Source organism: Lampris incognitus, chromosome 14, assembly GCF_029633865.1.
Source record: "Lampris incognitus isolate fLamInc1 chromosome 14, fLamInc1.hap2, whole genome shotgun sequence".
Lineage (NCBI taxonomy): Eukaryota > Metazoa > Chordata > Actinopteri > Lampriformes > Lampridae > Lampris > Lampris incognitus.
The window spans coordinates 3,297,501-3,323,739 of NC_079224.1; the positions used below are offsets into that span (position 1 = coordinate 3,297,501).

At 42.0% G+C, this 26,239-nt stretch overlaps 1 protein-coding gene and 1 pseudogene across 1 annotated transcript in view; both read left to right on the top strand.

Moving 5' to 3' along the window:
- LOC130123866 (potassium voltage-gated channel subfamily B member 2-like) overlaps positions 1 to 26,239 on the top strand; it is a 109,624-nt gene that overhangs the window by 13,137 nt on the left and 70,248 nt on the right. The gene's annotated exons all lie outside the window — the stretch shown is intronic.
- On the top strand, positions 7,656 to 7,754 carry LOC130124611 (U6 spliceosomal RNA; annotated as a pseudogene).

The following is a 26,239-nucleotide window of genomic DNA, read 5'->3' on the forward strand; positions in this document are numbered from 1 at the left end:
CGGGACTGAGGGTCAGTTGGACTGAGGGTCAGCGGGACTGAGGGTCAGCGGGACTGAGGGTAAGCGGGACTGAGGGTCAGTGGGACTGAGGGTCAGTTGGACTGAGGGTCAGTGGGACTGAGGGTCAGTTGGACTGAGGGTCAGTGGGACTGAGGGTCAGTTGGACTGAGGGTCAGTGGGACTGAGGGTCAGTTGGACCGAGGGTCAGTGGGACTGAGGGTCAGTGGGACTGAGGGTCATTGGGACCGAGGGTCAGTTGGACCGAGGGTCAGTGGGACTGAGGGTCAGTTGGACCGAGGGTCAGTGGGACCGAGGGTCAGTGGGACTGAGGGTCAGTGGGACTGAGGGTCAGTGGGACTGAAGGTCAGTTGGACTGAGGGTCATTGGGACCGAGGGTCAGTTGGACCGAGGGTCAGTGGGACTGAGGGTCAGTGGGACTGAGGGTCAGTGGGACTGAGGGTCATTGGGACCGAGGGTCAGTTGGACCGAGGGTCAGTGGGACTGAGGGTCAGTGGGACTGAGGGTCAGTTGGACTGAGGTCAGTGCCTCGGGAAGCTTTGGTCTGGCAGTGAATGCACTTAAAGAGAAAGTCTGAAGAGCTTTCTATGCAATAAAAAGAACATTCTATAAAACAGACATCCCAATTAAAATCTGGTCCTAAATCTTTGACAGTGTCCTCCTGCCCATTGCAGTATATGGAAGTGAAGTATGGGGTCCACTCAGCCAGCAAGACTACACTAGATGGGACAAACATCCAATAGAAGCCCTGCATGCAGACTTCTGTCGAAAATTGATAAATGTACAAAGGAAAACACCAACAGATGCATGCAGGGCAGAATGAGGCCGTTTGCCATTGATAATACATATCAGACCAGATCACTTAGTACATCCTGGATGCACCTTAAATCAAGTCCCCACCACACACTGCAGTTTAAAGCAGTCCAGATCCAAGAGCTAAGGAAGAGTCCCCTCAGTCAGCTGGTTGTGAAACTAACTGACCCGTAACCACTGACACAGATGAGTTTCAGACCAGCGCTACTAACCAACCACAGACTAGATAAACCACAACATCACACAACGCAACAACTCATGTGTGGAACACTGGGACACACAAACCAAATGACAACACAAATGAGGATGTTATGGGGCCTAAAAAGAGAAGACAAACTGGCTGACTGTCTGTCCACTGTCAGAGACAGTCAGCACAGACACATCCTGACCAAGTACAGGCTCACTGACCACAGTCTAGCCACTGAAAAGGACAGACACACAACACATCTTGGCTACCAAAAGAGCAAAGAATATGTGGTCCCTGTACGGCAGGTGAGGTGGAGACAGAGATGCACTTCCTGCTAAATGGTGAGAAATTCCAGAACATAAGAGAAAAATACCAGGAGACATTTGAAAACCAGATTCCAAATGTTCTACTGCGGGATGAGAAAGAACTATGGCCACTTATTTTAGGAGAGGGTCAAAGGTCACACCTTGCGGCACAATATGTGTCAGAATGCCATAGCCTAAGGGGACAGTGCGTGACCAAAACACTGTCAGTTACTGTCAGTTGCTGTTCAAGTGCTGTTCTATGTTTCTGCCAGTTCTATCTGTTCCTTTTTCCATTTATTTATTCATGTTATTTATTTATTGGTTTAATACTCTATTAATCTATTTCACTGTCACCTGCTTTGGCAAGATTGTAATGATGCAGTCATGCCAATAAAGCATCACTGAACGGAAATGAGTTGAACTGAATTGAATTGAGAGGGAGGAAGAAAGAGAGATGGGGGTTGGGTAGGAATCAGACTTAATCTCCTTTGGGGCTTTTAGCAGGACTGTTGCTGCAAATAGACTGATGGTAGTGAGGGAGGTAGTGAGGGATGCAGGGTGTGAGCCAGTGTTCTGTCTGGTCTTAAAGAGTGGAGGGAGGGAGGCCATGTAGTATATATGACAGAAATGTAACTTGGTAGAAGAGGGCTATGCGCTAAGGTCATATTGTACAAATCAATGTTTCCAGCAAATACACAGAAAGACCTGTTACTTTAACAGAGGTTTAAGCCCATAAGACTAAACCCCTGTTGGTTTATTTCCTCCTTGTTCTCCTTCTCCATACATAAGCTTAACTTCTCCATACATTTACTTAACTTTTCCATACATTAGCTTACCGTCTCCATACATTTACTTAACTTCTTCATACATTTACTTAACTTCTCCATACATTAGCTTAATGTCTCCATACATTTACTTAACTTCTTCATACATTAGCTTAAGTTCTCCATACATTAGCTTAATGTCTCCATACATTTACTTAACTTCTCCATACATTAGCTTAATGTCTCCATACATTTACTTAACTTCTTCATACATTAGCTTAAGTTCTCCATACATAAGCTTAATGTCTCCATACATTTACTTAACTTCTCCATACATTAGCTTAACTTCTCCATACATTTACTTAACTTCTCCATACATTAGCTTAACTTCTCCATACATTTGCTTAACTTCTCCATACATTTACTTAACTTATCCATACATTAGCTTAACTTCTCCATACATTTGCTTAACTTCTCCACACATTTACTTAACTTCTCCACACATTTACTTAACTTCTCCATACATTAGCTTAACTTCTCCATACATTAGCTTAACTTCTCCATACATTTACTTAACTTCTCCATACATTTGCTTAACTTCTCCATATATTAGCCTAACTTCTCCATACATTTACTTAACTTCTCCATACATTAGTTTAACTTCTCCACACATTTACTTAACTTCTCCATACATTAGCTTAACTTCTTCATACATTAGCTTAAGTTCTCCATACATTAGCTTAATGTCTCCATACATTTACTTAACTTCTCCATACATTAGCTTAACGTCTCCATACATTTACTTAACTTCTTCATACATTAGCTGAAGTTCTCCATACATTTACTTAACTTCTTCATACATTAGCTTAAGTTCTCCATACATTAGCTTAATGTCTCCATACATTTACTTAACTTCTCCATACATTAGCTTAACGTCTCCATACATTTACTTAACTTCTCCACACATTTACTTAAAGCTCTCCATACTGTAGTAAATTAGGGGGGGCAACCACGGGAACCGCGGCAGCCGAGACGCGAACCCGTATCTCCCGCACCGCGGGAGACATCGCTAACCGCTCGACCGACCCGTTAGCCGAGGGCCGACGTCTCTACCTATCCGTGCACGTTACACTAATGTAACGACCACAGATGAATAGGCTCGGTAGCCCTTGGCTGACGGGTCGGACCCTTTAGTCGACTGGTTAGCGATGTCTCCCGCGCTGCGGGAGATACGGGTTCGCGTCTCGGCTGCGGCGGTTCCCGTGGTTGCCCCCCGAATTCACTACATTGGTGTCAAAAGTGGGATGCGCGCGGACGCGCTTCCCGAAGGAGGGGGTAGTGTAACGTGCATGGAGATGTGGACACGTTAGCCCTTGGCTAAGGGGTCGGACCTTTTAGTCGACTTGTTAACGTTGTCGCTTGCGTTGTCGGAGAGACGGGTTCGCGTCCCGGCTGCGGCGGTTCCTGCGGTTGCCTCCTGAATCGCTACAATATATTTAAACATCTCCATACATTTGCTTAACTTCTCCATACATTAGCATAACTTCTCCATACATTTACTTAACTCATCCATACATTTACTTAACTTCTCCATATATTAGTTTAACTTCTCCATACATTTACTTAACTTCTCCATACATTTACTTAACTTCTCCATACATTAGCTTAACTTCTCCATACATTTACTTAACTCATCCATACATTTACTTAACTTCTCCATATATTAGCTTAACTTCTCCATACATTAGCTTAACTTCTCCATACATTTACTTAACTTCTCCATACATTAGCTTAACTTCTCCATACATTAGCTTAACTTCTCCATACATTTACTTAACTTATCCATACATTAGCTTAACTTCTCCATACATTTGCTTAACTTCTCCACACATTTACTTAACTTCTCCATACATTAGTTTAACTTCTCCACACATTTACTTAACTTCTCCATACATTAGCTTAACTTCTCCATACATTAGCTTAACTTCTCCATACATTTACTTAACTTCTCCATACATTAGCTTAACTTCTCCATACATTAGCTTAACTTCTCCATACATTTACTTAACTTATCCACACATTTACTTAACTTCTCCATACATTAGTTTAACTTCTCCACACATTTACTTAACTTCTCCATACATTAGCTTAACTTCTCCATACATTTACTTAACTTCTCCATACATTAGCTTAACTTCTCCATACATTTGCTTAACTTCTCCATATATTAGCCTAACTTCTCCATACATTTACTTAACTTCTCCATACATTAGTTTAACTTCTCCACACATTTACTTAACTTCTCCATACATTAGCTTAACGTCTCCATACATTAGCTTAATGTCTCCATACATTTACTTAACTTCTCCATACATTAGCTTAACGTCTCCATACATTTACTTAACTTCTTCATACATTAGCTGAAGTTCTCCATACATTTACTTAACTTCTCCATACATTAGCTTAACTTCTCCATACATTTACTTAACTTCTCCACACATTTACTTAAAGCTCTCCATACTGTAGTAAATTAGGGGGGGCAACCACGGGAACCGCCGCAGCCGAGACGCGAACCCGTATCTCCCGCACCGCGGGAGACATCGCTAACCGCTCGACCGACCCGTTAGCCGAGGGCCGACGTGTCTACCTATCCGTGCACGTTACACTAATGTAACGACCACAGATGAATAGGCTCGGTAGCCCTTGGCTGACGGGTCGGACCCTTTAGTCGACTGGTTAGCGATGTCTCCCGCGCTGCGGGAGATACGGGTTCGCGTCTCGGCTGCGGCGGTTCCCGTGGTTGCCCCCCGAATTCACTACATTGGTGTCAAAAGTGGGATTCGCGCGGACGCGCTTCCCGAAGGAGGGGGTAGTGTAACGTGCATGGAGATGTGGACACGTTAGCCCTTGGCTAAGGGGTCGGACCTTTTAGTCGACTTGTTAACGTTGTCGCTTGCGTTGTCGGAGAGACGGGTTCGCGTCCCGGCTGCGGCGGTTCCTGCGGTTGCCTCCCGAATCGCTACAATATATTTACTTAACATCTCCATACATTTGCTTAACTTCTCCATACATTAGCATAACTTCTCCATACATTTACTTAACTCATCCATACATTTACTTAACTTCTCCATATATTAGTTTAACTTCTCCATACATTTACTTAACTTCTCCATACATTTACTTAACTTCTCCATACATTTACTTAACTTCTCCATACATTAGCTTAACTTCTCCATACATTTACTTAACTCATCCATACATTTACTTAACTTCTCCATATATTAGCTTAACTTCTCCATACATTAGCTTAACTTCTCCATACATTTACTTAACTTCTCCATACATTAGCTTAACATCTCCAAACATTAGCTTAACTTCTCCATACATTTACTTAACTTATCCATACATTAGCTTAACTTCTCCATACATTTGCTTAACTTCTCCACACATTTACTTAACTTCTCCATACATTAGTTTAACTTCTCCACACATTTACTTAACTTCTCCATACATTAGCTTAACTTCTCCATACATTTACTTAACTTCTCCATACATTAGCTTAACTTCTTCATACATTAGCTTAAGTTCTCCATACATTAGCTTAATGTCTCCACACATTTGCTTAACTTCTCCATACATTTGCTTAACTTCTCCACACATTTACTTAACTTCTCCATACATTAGCTTAACTTCTCCATACATTAGCTTAACTTCTCCATACATTTACTTAACTTCTCCATACATTAGCTTAACTTCTCCATACATTTACTTAACTCATCCATACATTTACTTAACTTCTCCATACATTAGCTTAACTTCTCCATACATTTACTTAACTCATCCATACATTTACTTAACTTCTCCATATATTAGCTTAACTTCCCCATACATTTACTTGACTTCTCCATACATTAGCTTAACTTCTCCATACATTTACTTGACTTCTCCATACATTCGCTTAACTTCTTCATACATTTACTTAACTTCTCCATACATTAGCTTAAGTTCTCCATACATTAGCTTAACTTCTCCATACATTTACTTAACTTCGCCCTACATTTACTTAACTTCTCCATACATTAGCTTAACTTCTCCATACATTACTTAACTTATCAATATATTAGCTTAACTTCTCCATACATTTACTTAACTTATCCATACATTTACTTAACTTCTCCATATATTAGCCTAACTTCTCCTTACATTTACTTGACTTCTCCTGGAACCTTGTACTGTACCCCAACTGCAGTGTTTTTTTTTCTAATTTCATTAGAGCACCTTACACAAACGCCACGTCCCCTGACAGGGGCCCCTCTACCTCTACCACGACCTCTTCCTCGTCCTCGCTGAGGATGTTGGTGGCGGCCTCCTCGATCCATGCTTGGTATCAACTTCAGTCTGTTGACCTCTTGTATAGGTTGAGAACTAATTGATGAACTGTGCACAGAGACTTCACACAGGTGCTGCCGGGATGTAGAGTTGAGAGAGCAGTGTCAGTAGACTGCTACTGAGTATCTGCAATGTGTTGGTTGACATGCTTATTAAATTAGGTTTTGTGTCTCTCTCTGAGAAGTGTGTTAACTGTTTTGAAAAGTGTGTTAAACTCAAAGAAAACTGTGTAAAAGCAATGAGAAATAGTTAACCCATTCGCCAGAGAAGACTCTTACTGTGCAAAGAAGGTGTGAGCATTAGATTAAGTTGACCCATGATTCACTAAATGTGTGTAAGCAATCAAGAAAAACTGTAAATAATATATTGTATGTCATATAGTATGTATACTGTCTGGACATGATTTTACTCTATCTACCTATCTATATATCTACCTGTGTGTCTGTCTATCTATCTATCTATCTATCTATCTATCTATCTATCTATCTATCTATCTATCTATCTATCTATCTATCTATCTATCTGTCTGTCTGTCTGTCTGTCTGTCTATCTATCTACCTATATATCTATCTATCTGTCTGTCTGTCTATCTATCTATCTATCTATCTATCTATCTATCTATCTATCTATCTATCTATCTATCTATCTATCTATCTATCTATCTATCTATCTATCTATCTATCTATCTATCTATCTATCTATCTATCTATCTGTCTGTCTGTCTATCTATATATCTACCTGTCTGTCTGTCTGTCTGTCTGTCTACCTATCTATCTGTCTGTCTGTCTGAGAGCATAGTTAAATGTACGTTGTTCTGTGTGAGTGTAATACCACCGTGGCAGAGTTGATCATAAATGCTTCATTTTTTAACATCATATCAATAAGGGATGAGAACATTAAAATCTGAATGTGAAAAATTCTGAAGCAAATCCTCTGAGAATGGATTTCTTAAATATTTCCAATGTAAAATGCTTGATTCAAAACGTTTTGCTAACCCTTTTCACTTAGTAAAACAGCTTTATGAGCGTTGCAGCCCCCCTCCCCCACCCGAAGTCCCATGGCAGCTTAAACATCATGATCTGCTGTTCCATCTCTTCACAGCAGCTGGAAAGATACATTTTAAAACTGCTCTTTGAAATATTTATTGGCAAAACGTGGTACTTTAGTCATTCCATCCAGATAACCCATACATTTACTAAGATTGGAACGATACAGAGAGGGTTAGCAAGGCCCCTGTGCAACGATGACATGCAAATTCATGAAGTGTTCCTCATTTTTGCACAGCATGGTGCCCAGTGGTTAGTACTGTTGCCTCACAGCAAGAAGGTCCTGGGTTCGAATCCCCAGGCCGTCCCAGGTCCTTTCTGTGTGGAGTTTGCATGTTCTGCGTGTGTTTCCTCCTGGTGTTCCGGTTTCCTCCCACCATCAAAAACACATGCATGGGGTCCGCGATGGTGTATTTTAATTACAGAGATATGCGTTTTCAAATGTGACCTCTGGTCAGTGTTCAAAGGTCAATATCTGAGCCTATAGGGTCAACTCAAATCTTTCATATTTGCAGGCTTTCTTCTGGAAGCAAAGGCCTTTCTGGGAATGTCTTTGGCTTGGCTCTAGCACAAAGGAAGCCTGATTTCCAAACCCTAGCCAAAAACCATGCATGGTCTAAAAGGCCATAAGTTCCAGGGCAGGTTGAACTGTCAAGTCCCAGGGTTGGAATGTTTTGTCGTACAACAAAACCAAACACATTTTTGGAAAGGTCTAACATTGATCTAAACATATATGTTAGACTTAGGTCTGGAGTGTGCTGTATTTCAGAGAAATAGTGTTTTGAATGTATACCTCCCCCCCATAGACTTCAATGTTAATTTGCCTCTCACGTGGTGTTATTGGAGTACAGTGTATGTAATCTTGCATGAAATACTACAAATAACATTTTCGATGGAGCTGGCGATTCTGCTTATCTTGAGTCTGGGCTTATGTGTCTAACACACTGCCTTCCACAGAGATGGCCTCAGAGTCTCCTTCCCATGGACCACATTCTCACAAATCTATCGATAATAAATCTTTGCTGCATTACAACTCAGTGGTGTACTCAGTGGAAGTCTCGTCAGTTCTTGCCTATTGATTGATAGCAAAACTTCCACCCAGACTCTCCACTGTCCTGTCACCCACACAGACACAACTAAGCCATAGCCACAACCCTTATCTTGCTGGGGTCAAAAGGTGAACTAAACCATGAAAGCCCCATAGAGGATGGATGGATGGATGAGTGGATGGATGGATGGAAGGGTGGATGGATGGATGGAAGGATGGAAGGATGGACAGACAGACGGACAGACAGAATGACAGACAGAGGTTGGCTCTCAAAAGAGCCTTTGGGTTTAATAATATTGATGGATCCAAGGGTGGGGCAAAAACAATGACTGGAGCTGCAATGAAAAGGAAAAGAGGGGTGAATACTACATTGCCACATACAGTAACACTCATGCAATGTTGTCTGTGTTTGGAGGTTAGACGAAACCCATCTTCTCCGACCAGTCGAGCTACAGTATACTGGTGATCCGAGTTGGCTAATGTAGCTATGAGCTAGCTTGGTAGCAACTCATGGCAAAACTTGGGCTCATTTCATGCTATTGCTATGTACAAGCTATAAGGACTGTTAGTCAACTAGGTTAGCAAGTAAGTTACACGAACTTGTTGTGTTAGCCAGAAAATGTCATTTGTGAGGCTCTCCATTCTCCAAAAAATAGCACCCCCCTTCCCCCCTTTGCAACGCATTAGCTCTGCGGACTATGCTAGCTAGCTAACATGCTTGCTAGCATGCTAGCTAGCTGACATTATTAGCGATCTAATTCCACTCTCATTAACTATTTGGACCAAATGTATAGGCCATACTTTGACAAACAAATGAGTAACATGGCAGAAACGTGTGGATTGTAGCCAAAACGCTCTCAAACAGAACTGCACATGCTGCTATATGCGTAAGATAAAGCCTGATGGATATGTCTTCATCTTACCAGAGAAAAGGTCGATATCGCAATGAAAATAGTACAGTTGTGCAAGTGGGACATTTGTGATTGGCGCGCGAAGGTGCAGTTCCAATAAAAACGTGTCCTTCCTTCGTTGCTCCCTTGGTCGCTCGGTCCCTACCTAAAGATACTGCTTTCAAGGATCTATGTCCCATACATCTTGATGTGGAGCATTTTCTTGAGAGCAAAGGCATCCCCCATAACCATACAGATTGGAGATTGTCTGACATTAAAAAGTGCTTTATAAGTTAAATTATTATTATTATTACAGTGCACGTTTTGTGTCGCCGTTCTAGAATGATGCGCGCGCACAAGTCATTCTAACAGTCATCTCAACAGATAAGCTTACGGGGTAGTATTTTTATTTTATTTTATTTGACCTTTTTTCAACCAGCAAAAATGCTTGAGATCAAGGATCTCTTTTACGAGCAAGACCTGACCAAAAGATGATCATGTAGCCTATAGGCCAGGAAAAGAGAATCAAACCATAATTTGCCCGCCGCCCCCGAAAGGACAGAAAATGATGTTTGTTTATTAATGTCTGTCATTGTCATTGTCTGTCATTGTATTATGACTTCTGTCGCCAGACATGCTCTTCAAATAAACTTGACTCGGTCCATTGCAACACAGAGCGTCATAAAAAGAAAAACAATTCCCTCTGACCAGACTCCTTAACAACAAATCACTGCATGCATCAATGTATGTTCTGGCTTGTCATCTTGTTGTATGGTGTTTTATTGTTGTCTTAAATTGTGTTATCCATTTTATATTCTTAAAATGGCCTTGCTTATAGACTACCTTTTAACTATTAGGCTATGTAAAATGTAGACTACCTGCAATTCAACCTGTGTTGCCACATATACATAGCTGCTATGTTAAGTTTGCTGAGGCAAACTGAATAAATAAACCGTTTACAACAACAAGTAAGAATTCACATTATATCAATAATACACAGACCGCCCTGCTCGCCCCCACTATTCGCCAAATAACGTCATTGTCGTCAGTTGGACCGAATAAACGTAAGTTTTGCATGTTGTCATGTCTTCCTGGATGAGACAATACAATCCATCCATCTATACCCCCCCCTCCAAATAGACTTACTGGCTAGATGTGATAAGTAGGATGGTGAAAGTCTGTGTAATAATTTATGAGTTAAAAGTCGAATCTTGAAGTCAGATCTACATGTACAGGGAGCCACTGTAATGAGGTAAGAACAGGGGCAATATGATCAAATAGATCAAAGAGGACACTTGGCTGTGTGATGAAATGTTTACCCCAATAAACGTTGTGTCCAGATGAACTGATTCAACGTTCTCTGATATGTAGGAGTGGTGCAGGATATGTATGAGGGAGGTGTGACAGTGGTGAGGTGTGTGGTTGGAATGACAGATGGGTTCAAGGTGGAGGTGGGATTACATCAAGGATCGGCTCTGAGCCCTTTCTTGTTTGCAATGGTGATGGACAGGTTGACGGACAAGATCAGGCAGGAGTCTCCATGGACGATGATGTGTGCGGATGACATTGTGATCTGTAGCGAGAGTAGGGTGCAGGTTGAGGAGAGCCTGGAGAGGTGGAGGTATGCACTGGAGAGAAGAGGAATGAAAGTCAGTTGGAGCAAGACGGAGTACCTATGCGTGAATGAGGAACGAGAGGAAGGACAGTGGAATGGTGAGGATGCAAGAAGTAGAGGTGACAAAGGTGGATGACTTTAAATACTTGGGGTCAACTGTCCAAAGTAACGGGGAGTGCAGGAGAGAGGTGAAGAAGAGAGTGCCGGCAGGGTGGAGTGGGTGGAGAAGAGTGGCAGGAGTGATTGCGACAGAAGGGTACCAGCAAGAGTTAAAGGGAAGGTTTACAAGATGGTAGTGAGACCAGCTAACCCCGATCTTGTATTTAACAAAATTTAGTCGGTTAGAGCACCCACAAATGACAGCTTCAGCCTGTGCTGTATTCTCTTGGGTTTGGAAGTGCCACCCCACCCCTATCTTTATTAAGTGTTACAAACCTAGTTCTTGGTCTTTTGCCACCTAAATTAAATTGTGATATTGTATCACAGGTTATGGATTGATTGTGAGGTATCATTACTTTTAAGGACTGGAACCGATTAAGTGATCTTGGCAGCATATTTGTTTTAATAATTTCTATTTCAGAGCTAACGTTTAATGGGAGAGACCATCTCTTAAAATCAGTTTCTTACAGTTGTTTCTTTCTTTAGCTAAAGTCACAGCTAAGTGCATGATTGTCTTAGAGCTCCTTTTTTGAGTTATAGTCTATGAATAACTGTCAAGATTTGTTTATTCAAATATATATAATTTATATACTGAAAAGCAGCCACGTGACATAGCTGCGTTCTGGCGTCGCTGCACAGGCGGTGTGCTACTGTTAGCACGTGCTCCTTCTCGCTGACATGTCCCTTAACTTGTTCGGACTGCCGCACTGACTCTACCACTTCGTCCAGAGTTACGGGACATCCGAGTGGCGTAGCGCTCTATTCGTAAAGACTGGATTTCACTGTCTTATAAGTTCATAATGAGACGTAACAAATTAATTTTACTGTCTTATACTTTCATAGCGACACGTAACAAAATAATTTTACCGTCTTATACTTTCATAACGAGACGTAACAAATGAATTTGACAGTCTTGAGACATAACAAATTAATTTTACTGTCTTATGCTTTCATAACGAGACGTAACAAATTAATTTTATTGTCTTATACTTTCATAACTAGACGTAACAAATTAATTTTACTGTCTTATACTTTCATAACGAGACGTAACAAATTAATTTTACTGTCTTATACTTTCATAACGAGACGTAACAAATTAATTTTACTGTCTTATACTTTCATAATGAGACGTAACAAATTAATTTTATTGTCTTATACTTTCATAACGAGACGTAATAAATTAATTTTACTGTTTTGTACTTTCATAACGAGACGTAACAAATGAATTTTACTGTCTTATATCGGATCGGTCGATGCACGGGTTATCAACGACCGCCACCGGTACTGTTAACCAGCGGGGTGCTGGTGGAAACTATGCTACTGTTGGGCGTAGGAGGAGGAGAGGGGGAAAGCATGTCCAGAGGCAGCTAGAGAGGAGGAAGGGTAGGCGTGTGGAGGTGAGAGTTGGAACTTTGAATGTTGGCACTATGACTGGTAAAGGGAGAGAGCTGGCTGACATGATGGAAAGAAGAAAGGTAGGCATACTGTGTGTGCAAGAGACCAGGTGGAAGGGGAGTAAGGCCAGGAGTATCGGAGGTGGGTTCAAACTCTTCTACCATGGTGTGAATGGGAGGAGTAATGGGGTAGGGGTAATTCTGAAGGAAGAGTACTTCAAGAGCGTGCTGGAGGTGAAGAGAGTGTCAGACAGAGTGATGAGTATGAAGCTGGAAATTGAAGGTTTATTGCTGAATGTTATCAGCGCATATGCCCCGCAAGTTGGGTGTGAGATGGAAGAGAAAGAAGAATTCTGGAGTGAGTTGGACGACGTGGTGGAGAGGGTACCCAAGGAGGAGAGAGTGGTGATGGAGCGGACTTCAATGGACATGTTGGTGAAGGGAACAGAGGTGATGAGGAGGTGATGGGAAGGTATGGAGTCAAGGAAAGAAATGTGGAAGGACAGATGGTGGTGGATTTTGCGAAAAGGATGGAAATGGCTGCGGTGAATACATATTTCAAGAAGAGGGAGGAAGACAGGGTGACGTACAAGAGTGGAGAAAAGTGCACACAGGTGGACTACATCTTATGTAGAAGGCGCCATCTAAAAGGGATTGGAGACTGTAAGGTGGTGACAGGGCAGAACGTAGCTAAGCAGCATCGGATGGTGGTCTGTAGGATGACTTTGGAGACCAAGAACAGGAAGCGAGTGAAGACACAGGAGGTGTGTTATTGTATGAGGAAGTCAGGAGTTGCATAGAAGTATATAGGAGTGGTGCAGGATATGTATGAGGGAATTGTGACAGTGGTGAGGTGTGCGGGTGGAATGACAGATGGGTTCAAGGTGGAGGTGGGATTACATCAAGGATCGGCTCGGAGCCCTTTCTTGTTTGCAATGGTGATGGACAGGTTGACGGACAAGATCAGGCAGGAGTCTGCATAGACGATGATGTTCGCGGATGACATTGTGATCTGTAGCAAGAGTAGGGAGCAGGTGGAGGAGAGCCTGGAGAGGTGGAGGTATGCACTGGAGAGAAGAGGAATGAAAGTCAGTAGGAGCAAGACGGAAGACCTGTATGTGTGAATGAGAGGGAGGACAGTGGAATGGTGAGGATGCAAGGAGTGGAGGTGACGAAGGTGTATGAGTTTAAATACTTGGGGTCAACTGTCCAAAGTGACGGGGAGTGCAGGAGAGAGGTGAAGAAGAGAATGCAGGTAGGGTGGAGTGGGTGGAGAAGAGTGTCAGGAGTGATTTGCAACAGAAGGTACCAGCACGAGTTAAAGGTACGGTTTACATGATGGTTGTGAGACCAGCTATGTTATATGGTTTGGAGACAGTGGCACTGATGAAAAGACAGGAGCTGGAGGTGGCGGTGGCAGAGATGAAGATGATAAGATTTTCACTGGGAGTGATGAAGAAGGACAGGATTAGGAACGAGTATATTAGAGGGACAGCTCAAGTTGGACGGTTTGGAGACAAAGCAAGAGAGACAAGATGGAGATGGTTTGGACATGTGTGGAGGAGAGATGCTGGGTATACTGGGAGAAGGATGCTGAATATGGAGCTGCCAGGGAAGAGGAGAAGAGGAAGGCCAAAGAGGAGGTTTATGGATGTGGTGAGGGAGGACATGCAGGTGGCTGGTGTGACAGAGGAAGACGCAGAAGACAGGAAGAGATGGAAACGGATGATCCGCTGTGGCGCCCCCTAACGGGAGCAGCCGAAAATAGTAGTAGTAGATACTTTCATAACGAGACGTAACAAATAAAGAATCTTGACTCTTGTACCCGACAGCTCATGCAGGCCGCTGATACCCATCTGCACTCTCACCGGGCTTTTGAACTCGCTGGTGGATGACGTTAACCTTCGGTACAAAGTAATTGTCCGATTTGGCTAACAGTCTCATAATTTTCCTCATCCTCCTCTTCAGCTAAAGTAAAGGTCTTGAAAACTTGTTCAGATTCCTTCCCTAGAGAATAGAGCCGTGTGCAGACCTGTACCTCTCCTCCCTCCTTGCTCAACTTCGTTGGAATCTCTGGCGCCATTCTGGCCAAATTTGTGGGCGAGAGAAATCAGTTTTCAGGAGGTGGAAACTTCGCCATCGTCTTTTAACTTCTGGCACCAAGTAGTGTTACGAACACACATACACACCCGTTGTCTGAGGAGAATTTATTCACCAACATCGAGCATTAACATGGAGCTTCAAAACTGAGTAAAAACCTTACTCCTCCCCCGACCGGAAGTCTGTACTTAAAGACACATATCAATGCACCCCGCGCTCTTATAAACAGGTCCACCACAACACAGTGGACTTTGTGGGTTCTATAAACAGATTTGGTCAATATGACGTACTGCATAATGTGTGCACTTCAGACACAAGGGATGGTTGTGAATTTTATGTTGTTAACAGTCAGATTTCTAACTGCGACTATGGCATCACCTAGGCTGTCTTTGACCTTGTCCTTGGTCTATCTCTTAACTGATGTGTGGACTCGAGATAGACTCAAGTCACAGATTTGATGACTTTAGACTTGACTTGCTTTTTTGACTTGGAACTTGAGTGCCAAGGCTTAACAGGTACTTGTGACTTGGAAACAATGACGTGGTCCCACCACCCTCTCTACGTGCCCAACAACCGGACAGTGCCATCAAATTTCAAGTTTTTGAGTACCCAGTGCTGGCATTGTCAGCTTATCAGTGACGATGCCAGCACCTTGTTTCCTGGGTGTTTCTCGAGACACAGAGGGAATGGCAGGGCTTACATTGCTTAAATTGGCTGTGTTGTGCCAAATCTTGCAGGTTCCACTGAGGACCTGAGAACAGTTGTCAGTGTCACCAGGCAGCTGATGTTTTGTCTTCAAATTCTTAAAGGAATACTGCACTCAATTTTCTTGAGCACATGAACTCTGTACATAGAGTAATTCGTTCTCTGGCACCCCCTAAGGATAATGTGTCAAATGACAACATATTTGGTAAATCAAAAAACAAAAAAACAAAACAACAAAACTACAAGGAGAGACAGAGAGAGTGTGCAGGGGTATTAGAAGCATGACTGTAGCAGCTTGTCAAGACAGCTGTGTCCTTGTGCAGAGCATACATGTAACCATGAAACAGGCTCACTGAACAGGGAAAGACTGTTTTCCATATTCATATAAGTTACACCAAAGTGGTCCAAGTTTTAATCGACAATATACACCATAAGTACTCCCCGGACGTGCACATTTTGAGTGGTGAAATGTCCTTTTAATCGTTGGAATGATGGAGAAGTAGTGGTGTGAGGCCGAAGATGTGGAGGGGAACCATCACTTCTTTCTTCTTCTAGTCTTTACGCTGGATGCTCTCCCTGACGCAACCCTCCCCATTTATCTGGGCTTGGGAGTGGTACTAAGAATGCACTGGCTTGTGCATCCTCAGTGGCTGGGTTGGAGGGGAGCCATCACTGGCTGACTCCTTCCTGAATTATGCACCCCCCCCGCCTAAGCTCTGAATATTCATATATTAATAATATATTAGCTGAATATTACTCCGTGTAGCTGGCCTTTAGCTGAGTATTACTCCATGTAGCTGGTGTTTAGCTGAGTATTACTCCATGTAGCTGGTATTTAGATGTGTATTACTCCATATAGGTGGTGTTTGGCTGAGTATTACTCCATGTAGCTGGTGTTTAGCTGAGTATTACTCGGTGTAGTTTGGTGTTTAGCTGAGTACCACTCCATGTAGCTGGTGTTTAGATGAGTATTACTCAATACAGCTGGTGTTTAGCTGAGTATTATTCCATTATAGCTGGTGTTTGGCTGAGTATTACTCCATATAGCTGGTTTTTATCTGAGTATCACTCCATATAGCTAGTTTTTAGCTGAGTATTACTCAAAGTAGCTATGTAGCTCCATATAGCGTTTGTGTGTTGTGTTGATGAGATTTTAGTTTTCTATTTCTGGCATTTAGCTGAGTTTTACCCCATGTAGCTGATATTTAGCTGAGTATTACTCCATATAGCTGGTGTATAGCTGAGTATTAATTCATATAGCTTGTGTTTAGCTGAGTATTACGCCATGTAGCTGGTGTTTAGCTGAATAATACTCCATGTAGCTGGTGTTTAGCTGAGTAGTACTCCATGTAGCTGGTATTTAGATGAGTATTATTCAATATAGCTGGTGTTTAGCTGAGTTTTACTCCATTATAACTGGTGTTTAGCTGAGTATTACTCCATGTAGCTGGTGTTTGGCTGAGTATTATTCCATCTAGCTGGTGTTTAGCCGAGCATTACTCTATCTAGCTGGTGTTTAGCCGAGCATTACTCTATCTAGCTGGTGTTTAGCTGAGTATTACTTCATGTAGTTTGGTGTTTAGCTGAGTACCACTTCATGTAGCTGGTGTTTAGCTGAGTAATACTCCATACAGCTGGTGTTTAGCTGAGTATTACTCCATGTAGCTGGTGTTTAGCCAGGTATCACTCCATGTAGCTGGTGTTTAGCTGGGCATTATTCCATGTAGTTTGGTGTTTAGCTGAGTATTACTCCATGTAGCTGGTGTTTAGCTGAGTATTACGCCATGTAGCTGGTGTTTAGCTGAGTATCACTCCATGTAGCTGGTGTTTAGCTGAGTATTACTCCATGTAGCTGGTGTTTAAGTGAGTATTACTCCGTGTCGTTTGGTGTTTAGCTGAGTATTACTTCATGTAGCTGGTGTTTAGCTGAGTATTACGCCATGTAGCTGGTGTTTAGCTGAGTATTACTCCATGTAGCTGGTGTTTAAGTGAGTATTACTCCATGTAGTTTGGTGTTTAGCTGAGTATTACTTCATGTAGCTGGTGTTTAGCTGAGTATTACGCCATGTAGCTGGTGTTTAACTGACTATTACTCCATAGAGCTGGTGTTTAGCCGAGCATTACTCTATCTAGCTGGTGTTTAGCTGAGTATTACTCCATACAGCTGGTGTTTAGCTGAGTATTACTCCATGTAGCTGGTGTTTAGCCGGGTATCACTCCATGTAGCTGGTGTTTAGCTGGGTATTATTCCATGTAGTTTGTTGTTTAGCTGAGTATTACTTCATGTAGCTGGTGTTTAGCTGAGTATTACGCCATGTAGCTGGTGTTTAAGTGAGTATTACTCCATGTAGTTGGGGTTTAGCTGAGTTTCACTCCATGTATCTGGTGGTTAGCTGAGTATCACTCCATGTATCTGGTGTTTAGCTGAGTATCATTCCATGTAGCTGGTGTTTAACTGAGTATTAGTTCATGTAGCTGGTGTTTAGCTGAGTATTACGCCATGTATCTGGTGTTTAGCTGAGTATCACTCCATGTAGCTGGTGTTTAACTGAGTATTAGTTCATGTAGCTGGTGTTTAGCTGAGTATTACGCCATGTAGCTGGTGTTTAGCTGAGTGTTACTCCATTAAAGCTGGTGTTTGGCTGAGTACTACTCCATGTAGCTGGTGTTTAGCCGACTATTACTCCATGTAGCTGGTGTTTAAGTGAGTATTACTCCATGTCGTTTGGTGTTTAGCTGAGTATTACGCCATGTAGCTGGTGTTTAGCTGAGTATTACGCCATGTAGCTGGTGTTTAGCTGAGTATTACTCCATGTAGCTGGTATTTAGATGAGTATTATTCCATATAGCTGGTGTTTAGATGAGTTTTACTCCATTATAACTGGTGTTTAGCTGAGTATTACTCCATGTAGCTGGTGTTTGGCTGAGTATTATTCCATCTAGCTGGTGTTTAGCCGAGCATTACTCTATCTAGCTGGTGTTTAGCCGAGCATTACTCTATCTAGCTGGTGTTTAGCTGAGTATTACTCCATGTAGCTGGTGTTTAGCCAGGTATCACTCCATGTAGCTGGTGTTTAGCTGGGCATTATTCCATGTAGTTTGGTGTTTAGCTGAGTATTACTTCATGTAGCTGGTGTTTAGCTGAGTATTACTCCATGTAGCTGGTGTTTAGCTGAGTATTACGCCATGTAGCTGGTATTTAGCTGAGTATCACTCCATGTAGCTGGTGTTTAGCTGAGTATTACTCCATGTAGCTGGTGTTTAAGTGAGTATTACTCCATGTAGTTTGGTGTTTAGCTGAGTATCACTTCATGTAGCTGGTGTTTAGCTGAGTATTACGCCATGTAGCTGGTGTTTAACTGAGTATTACTCCATAGAGCTGGTGTTTAGCCGAGCATTACTCTATCTAGCTGGTGTTTAGCTGAGTATTACTCCATACAGCTGGTGTTTAGCTGAGTATTACTCCATGTAGCTGGTGTTTAGCCGACTATTACTCCATGTAGCTGGTGTTTAAGTGAGTATTACTCCATGTCGTTTGGTGTTTAGCTGAGTATTACGCCATGTAGCTGGTGTTTAGCTGAGTATTACGCCATGTAGCTGGTGTTTAGCTGAGTATTACGCCATGTAGCTGGTGTTTAGCTGAGTATTACGCCATGTAGCTGGTGTTTAGCTGAGTATTACTCCATGTAGCTGGTATTTAGATGAGTATTATTCCATATAGCTGGTGTTTAGCTGAGTTTTACTCAATTATAACTGGTGTTTAGCTGAGTATTACTCCATGTAGCTGGTGTTTGGCTGAGTATTATTCCATCTAGCTGGTGTTTAACCGAGCATTACTCTATCTAGCTGGTGTTTAGCCGAGCATTACTCTATCTAGCTGGTGTTTAGCTGAGTATTACGCCATGTAGCTGGTGTTTAGCTGAGTATTACGCCATGTAGCTGGTGTTTAGCTGAGTATTACGCCATGTAGCTGGTGTTTAGCTGTGTATTACTCCATGTAGCTGGTATTTAGATGAGTATTATTCCATATAGCTGGTGTTTAGCTGAGTTTTACTCCATTATAACTGGTGTTTAGCTGAGTATTACTCCATGTAGCTGGTGTTTGGCTGAGTATTATTCCATATAGCTGGTGTTTAGATGAGTTTTACTCCATTATAACTGGTGTTTAGCTGAGTATTACTCCATGTAGCTGGTGTTTGGCTGAGTATTATTCCATCTAGCTGGTGTTTAGCCGAGCATTACTCTATCTAGCTGGTGTTTAGCCGAGCATTACTCTATCTAGCTGGTGTTTAGCTGAGTATTACTCCATGTAGCTGGTGTTTAGCCAGGTATCACTCCATGTAGCTGGTGTTTAGCTGGGCATTATTCCATGTAGTTTGGTGTTTAGCTGAGTATTACTTCATGTAGCTGGTGTTTAGCTGAGTATTACTCCATGTAGCTGGTGTTTAGCTGAGTATTACGCCATGTAGCTGGTGTTTAGCTGAGTATCACTCCATGTAGCTGGTGTTTAGCTGAGTATTACTCCATGTAGCTGGTGTTTAAGTGAGTATTACTCCATGTAGTTTGGTGTTTAGCTGAGTATTACTTCATGTAGCTGGTGTTTAGCTGAGTATTACGCCATGTAGCTGGTGTTTAACTGAGTATTACTCCATAGAGCTGGTGTTTAGCCGAGCATTACTCTATCTAGCTGGTGTTTAGCTGAGTATTACTCCATACAGCTGGTGTTTAGCTGAGTATTACTCCATGTAGCTGGTGTTTAGCCGACTATTACTCCATGTAGCTGGTGTTTAAGTGAGTATTACTCCATGTCGTTTGGTGTTTAGCTGAGTATTACGCCATGTAGCTGGTGTTTAGCTGAGTATTACGCCATGTAGCTGGTGTTTAGCTGAGTATTACGCCATGTAGCTGGTGTTTAGCTGAGTATTACGCCATGTAGCTGGTGTTTAGCTGAGTATTACTCCATGTAGCTGGTATTTAGATGAGTATTATTCCATATAGCTGGTGTTTAGCTGAGTTTTACTCAATTATAACTGGTGTTTAGCTGAGTATTACTCCATGTAGCTGGTGTTTGGCTGAGTATTATTCCATCTAGCTGGTGTTTAACCGAGCATTACTCTATCTAGCTGGTGTTTAGCCGAGCATTACTCTATCTAGCTGGTGTTTAGCTGAGTATTACGCCATGTAGCTGGTGTTTAGCTGAGTATTACGCCATGTAGCTGGTGTTTAGCTGAGTATTACGCCATGTAGCTGGTGTTTAGCTGAGTATTACTCCATGTAGCTGGTATTTAGATGAGTATTATTCCATATAGCTGGTGTTTAGCTGAGTTTTACTCCATTATAACTGGTGTTTAGCTGAGTATTACTCCATGTAGCTGGTGTTTGGCTGAGTATTATTCCATCTAGCTGGTGTTTAGCCGAGCATTACTCTATCTAGCTGGTGTTTAGCCGGGCATTACTCTATCTAGCTGGTGTTTAGCTGAGTATTACTTCATGTAGTTTGGTGTTTAGCTGAGTACCACTTCATGTAGCTGGTGTTTAGCTGAGTATTACTCCATACAGCTGGTGTGTAGCTGAGTATTACTCCATGTAGCTGGTGTTTAGCCAGGTATCACTCCATGTATCTGGTGTTTAGCTGAGTATCACTCCATGTAGCTGGTGTTTAACTGAGTATTAGTTCATGTAGCTGGTGTTTAGCTGAGTATTACGCCATGTATCTGGTGTTTAGCTGAGTATCACTCCATGTAGCTGGTGTTTAACTGAGTATTAGTTCATGTAGCTGGTGTTTAGCTGAGTATTACGCCATGTAGCTGGTGTTTAGCTGAGTGTTACTCCATTAAAGCTGGTGTTTGGCTGAGTACTACTCCATGTAGCTGGTGTTTAGCCGACTATTACTCCATGTAGCTGGTGTTTAAGTGAGTATTACTCCATGTCGTTTGGTGTTTAGCTGAGTATTACGCCATGTAGCTGGTGTTTAGCTGAGTATTACGCCATGTAGCCGGTGTTTAGCTGAGTATTACTCCATGTAGCTGGTATTTAGATGAGTATTATTCCATATAGCTGGTGTTTAGCTGAGTTTTACTCCATTATAACTGGTGTTTAGCTGAGTATTACTCCATGTAGCTGGTGTTTGGCTGAGTATTATTCCATCTAGCTGGTGTTTAGCCGAGCATTACTCTATCTAGCTGGTGTTTAGCCGAGCATTACTCTATCTAGCTGGTGTTTAGCTGAGTATTACTTCATGTAATTTGGTGTTTAGATGAGTACCACTTCATGTAGCTGGTGTTTAGCTGAGTATTACTCCATACAGCTGGTGTTTAGCTGAGTATTACTCCATGTAGCTGGTGTTTAGCCAGGTATCACTCCATGTAGCTGGTGTTTAGCTGGGCATTATTCAATGTAGTTTAGTGTTTAGCTGAGTATTACTTCATGTAGCTGGTGTTTAGCTGAGTATTACTCCATGTAGCTGGTGTTTAGCTGAGTATTACGCCATGTAGCTGGTGTTTAAGTGAGTATTACTCCATGTAGTTTGGTGTTTAGCTGAGTATTACTCCATACAGCTGGTGTTTAGCTGAGTATTACTCCATGTAGCTGGTGTTTAGCCGGGTATCACTCCATGTAGCTGGTGTTTAGCTGAGTATTACTCCATGTAGCTGGTGTTTAAGTGAGTATTACTCCATGTAGTTTGGTGTTTAGCTGAGTATTACTTCATGTAGCTGGTGTTTAGCTGAGTATTACGCCATGTAGCTAGTGTTTAACTGAGTATTACTCCATAGAGCTGGTGTTTAGCCGAGCATTACTCTATCTAGCTGGTGTTTAGCTGAGTATTACTCCATACAGCTGGTGTTTAGCTGAGTATTACTCCATGTAGCTGGTGTTTAGCCGACTATTACTCCATGTAGCTGGTGTTTAAGTGAGTATTACTCCATGTCGTTTGGTGTTTAGCCGACTATTACTCCATGTAGCTGGTGTTTAAGTGAGTATTACTCCATGTCGTTTGGTGTTTAGCTGAGTATTACGCCATGTAGCTGGTGTTTAGCTGAGTATTACTCCATGTAGCTGGTATTTAGATGAGTATTATTCCATATAGCTGGTGTTTAGCTGAGTTTTACTCCATTATAACTGGTGTTTAGCTGAGTATTACTCCATGTAGCTGGTGTTTGGCTGAGTATTATTCCATCTAGCTGGTGTTTAGCCGAGCATTACTCTATCTAGCTGGTGTTTAGCCGAGCATTACTCTATCTGGCTGGTGTTTAGCTGAGTATTACTTCATGTAGTTTGGTGTTTAGCTGAGTACCACTTGATGTAGCTGGTGTTTAGCTGAGTATTACTCCATACAGCAGGTGTTTAGCTGAGTATTACTCCATGTAGCTGGTGTTTAGCCAGGTATCACTCCATGTAGCTGCTGTTTAGCTGGGCATTATTCCATGTAGTTTGGTGTTTAGCTGAGTATTACTTCATGTAGCTGGTGTTTAGCTGAGTATTACTCCATGTAGCTGGTGTTTAGCTGAGTATTACTCCATGTAGCTGGTGTTTAAGTGAGTATTACTCCATGTAGTTTGGTGTTTAGCTGAGTATTACTTCATGTAGCTGGTGTTTAGCTGAGTATTACGCCATGTAGCTGGTGTTTAACTGAGTATTACTCCATAGAGCTGGTGTTTAGCCGAGCATTACTCTATCTAGCTGGTGTTTAGCTGAGTATTACTCCATACAGCTGGTGTTTAGCTGAGTATTACTCCATGTAGCTGGTGTTTAGCCGACTATTACTCCATGTAGCTGGTGTTTAAGTGAGTATTACTCCATGTCGTTTGGTGTTTAGCTGAGTATTACGCCATGTAGCTGGTGTTTAGCTGAGTATTACTCCATGTAGCTGGTATTTAGATGAGTATTATTCCATATAGCTGGTGTTTAGCTGAGTTTTACTCCATTATAACTGGTGTTTAGCTGAGTATTACTCCATGTAGCTGGTGTTTGGCTGAGTATTATTCCATATAGCTGGTGTTTAGATGAGTTTTACTCCATTATAACTGGTGTTTAGCTGAGTATTACTCCATGTAGCTGGTGTTTGGCTGAGTATTATTCCATCTAGCTGGTGTTTAGCCGAGCATTACTCTATCTAGCTGGTGTTTAGCCGAGCATTACTCTATCTAGCTGGTGTTTAGCTGAGTATTACTCCATGTAGCTGGTGTTTAGCCAGGTATCACTCCATGTAGCTGGTGTTTAGCTGGGCATTATTCCATGTAGTTTGGTGTTTAGCTGAGTATTACTTCATGTAGCTGGTGTTTAGCTGAGTATTACGCCATGTATCTGGTGTTTAGCTGAGTATCACTCCATGTAGCTGGTGTTTAACTGAGTATTAGTTCATGTAGCTGGTGTTTAGCTGAGTATTACGCCATGTAGTTGGTGTTTAGCTGAGTGTTACTCCATTAAAGCTGGTGTTTGGCTGAGTATTACTCCATGTAGCTGGTGTTTAGCTGAGTATTACTCCATGTAGATGGTGTTTAAGTGAGTATTACTCCATGTCGTTTGGTGTTTAGCTGAGTATTACGCCATGTAGCTGATGTTTAGCTGAGTATTACGCCATGTAGCTGGTGTTTAGCTGAGTATTACTCCATGTAGCTGGTGTTTAAGTGAGTATTACTCCATGTACATTGGTGTTTAGCTGAGTATTACTTCATGTAGCTGGTGTTTAGCTGAGTATTACGCCATGTAGCTGGTGTTTAACTGAGTATTACTCCATAGAGCTGGTGTTTAGTCGAGCATTACTCTATCTAGCTGGTGTTTAGCTGAGTATTACTCCATACAGCTGGTGTTTAGCTGAGTATTACTCCATGTAGCTGGTGTTTAGCCGGGTATCACTCCATGTAGCGGGTGTTTAGCTGGGTATTATTCCATGTAGTTTGGTGTTTAGCTGAGTATTACTTCATGTAGCTGGTGTTTAGCTGAGTATTACTCCATATAGCTGGTGTTTAGCTGAGTATTACTCCATGTAGCTGGTTTTTAACTGAGTATTAGTTCATGTAGCTGGTGTTTAAGTGAGTATTACTCCATGTAGTTTGGTGTTTATCTGAGTATTACTTCATGTAGCTGGTGTTTAGCTGAGTATTACGCCATGTAGCTGGTGTCTAAGTGAGTATTACTCCATGTAGTTTGGTGTTTAGCTGAGTATTACTCCATGTAGCTGGTGTTTAGCTGAGTATTACGCCATGTAGCTGGTGTTTATCTGAGTATTACTCCATACAGCTGGTGTTTAGCTGAGTATTACTCCATGTAGTTTGGTGTTTAGCTGAGTATTACTTCAAGTAGCTGGTGTTTAGCTGGGTATTACTTCATGTAGCTGGTGTTTAGCTGAGTATTACTTCATGTAGCTGGTGTTTAGCTGAGTGTTACTCCATGTAGCTGGTGTTTAGCTGAGTATTACGCCATGTATCTGGTGTTTAGCTGAGTATTACTCCATGTAGCTGGTTTTTAACTGAGTATTAGTTCATGTAGCTGGTGTTTAAGTGAGTATTACTCCATGTAGTTTGGTGTTTAGCTGAGTATTACTTCATGTAGCTGGTGTTTAGCTGAGTATTACGCCATGTAGCTGGTGTCTAAGTGAGTATTACTCCATGTAGTTTGGTGTTTAGCTGAGTATTACTCCATGTAGCTGGTGTTTAGCTGAGTATTACGCCATGTAGCTGGTGTTTAGCTGAGTATTACTCCATACAGCTGGTGTTTAGCTGAGTATTACTCCATGTAGTTTGGTGTTTAGCTGAGTATTACTTCAAGTAGCTGGTGTTTAGCTGAGTATTACTCATGTAGCTGGGCGTTTAGCTGAGTATTACTTCATGTAGCTGGTGTTTAGCTGAGTATTACTCATGTAGCTGGGCGTTTAGCTGAGTATTACTTCATGTAGCTGGTGTTTAGCTGGGTATTACTTCATGTAGCTGGTGTTTAGCTGAGTATTACTCCATATAGCTGGTGTTTAGCCGGGTATCACTCCATGTAGCTGGTGTTTAGCTGGGTATTATTCCATGTAGTTTGGTGTTTAGCTGAGTATTACGCCATGTAGCTGGTGTTTAGCTGAGTATTACTCCATGTAGCTGGTATTTAGATGAGTATTATTCCATATAGCTGGTGTTTAGCTGAGTTTTACTCCATTATAACTGGTGTTTAGCTGAGTATTACTCCATGTAGCTGGTGTTTGGCTGAGTATTATTCCATATAGCTGGTGTTTAGATGAGTTTTACTCCATTATAACTGGTGTTTAGCTGAGTATTACTCCATGTAGCTGGTGTTTGGCTGAGTATTATTCCATCTAGCTGGTGTTTAGCCGAGCATTACTCTATCTAGCTGGTGTTTAGCCGAGCATTACTCTATCTAGCTGGTGTTTAGCTGAGTATTACTCCATGTAGCTGGTGTTTAGCCAGGTATCACTCCATGTAGCTGCTGTTTAGCTGGGCATTATTCCATGTAGTTTGGTGTTTAGCTGAGTATTACTTCATGTAGCTGGTGTTTAGCTGAGTATTACTCCATGTAGCTGGTGTTTAGCTGAGTATTACGCCATGTAGCTGGTGTTTAGCTGAGTATCACTCCATGTAGCTGGTGTTTAGCTGAGTATTACTCCATGTAGCTGGTGTTTAAGTGAGTATTACTCCATGTAGTTTGGTGTTTAGCTGAGTATTACTTCATGTAGCTGGTGTTTAGCTGAGTATTACGCCATGTAGCTGGTGTTTAACTGAGTATTACTCCATAGAGCTGGTGTTTAGCCGAGCATTACTCTATCTAGCTGGTGTTTAGCTGAGTATTACTCCATACAGCTGGTGT